The sequence below is a fragment of the Sinocyclocheilus grahami genome, unplaced genomic scaffold, assembly GCF_001515645.1.
Source record: "Sinocyclocheilus grahami isolate Dianchi unplaced genomic scaffold, SAMN03320097.WGS_v1.1 scaffold1404.1, whole genome shotgun sequence".
Classification (NCBI taxonomy): domain Eukaryota; kingdom Metazoa; phylum Chordata; class Actinopteri; order Cypriniformes; family Cyprinidae; genus Sinocyclocheilus; species Sinocyclocheilus grahami.
The window spans coordinates 11,191-11,401 of record NW_015506583.1 but is presented as its reverse complement, the minus strand read 5'-3'; positions in this window follow the sequence as shown (position 1 = coordinate 11,401).

Here is a 211-nt window from a genome sequence, read left to right as displayed (position 1 = left end):
GCCCACAGGGTTAATGCTGCGTCGGACACTGAGGTGTCGTGGACATTTATGGCAGTCATGATTCGAAGGAGGCCTGAGTCTGAGTCAGGCGCCTGCAATGAGCAGAGGAAAGGGTCCAGGTTCTTGCTGCTTGGAGTTGAGCGTGGCCCTGGCTTTGACATTGCAGCATCAGTCAGTGAGTTGGCGGCGGTGTCTGTGGTTTGACACTGCG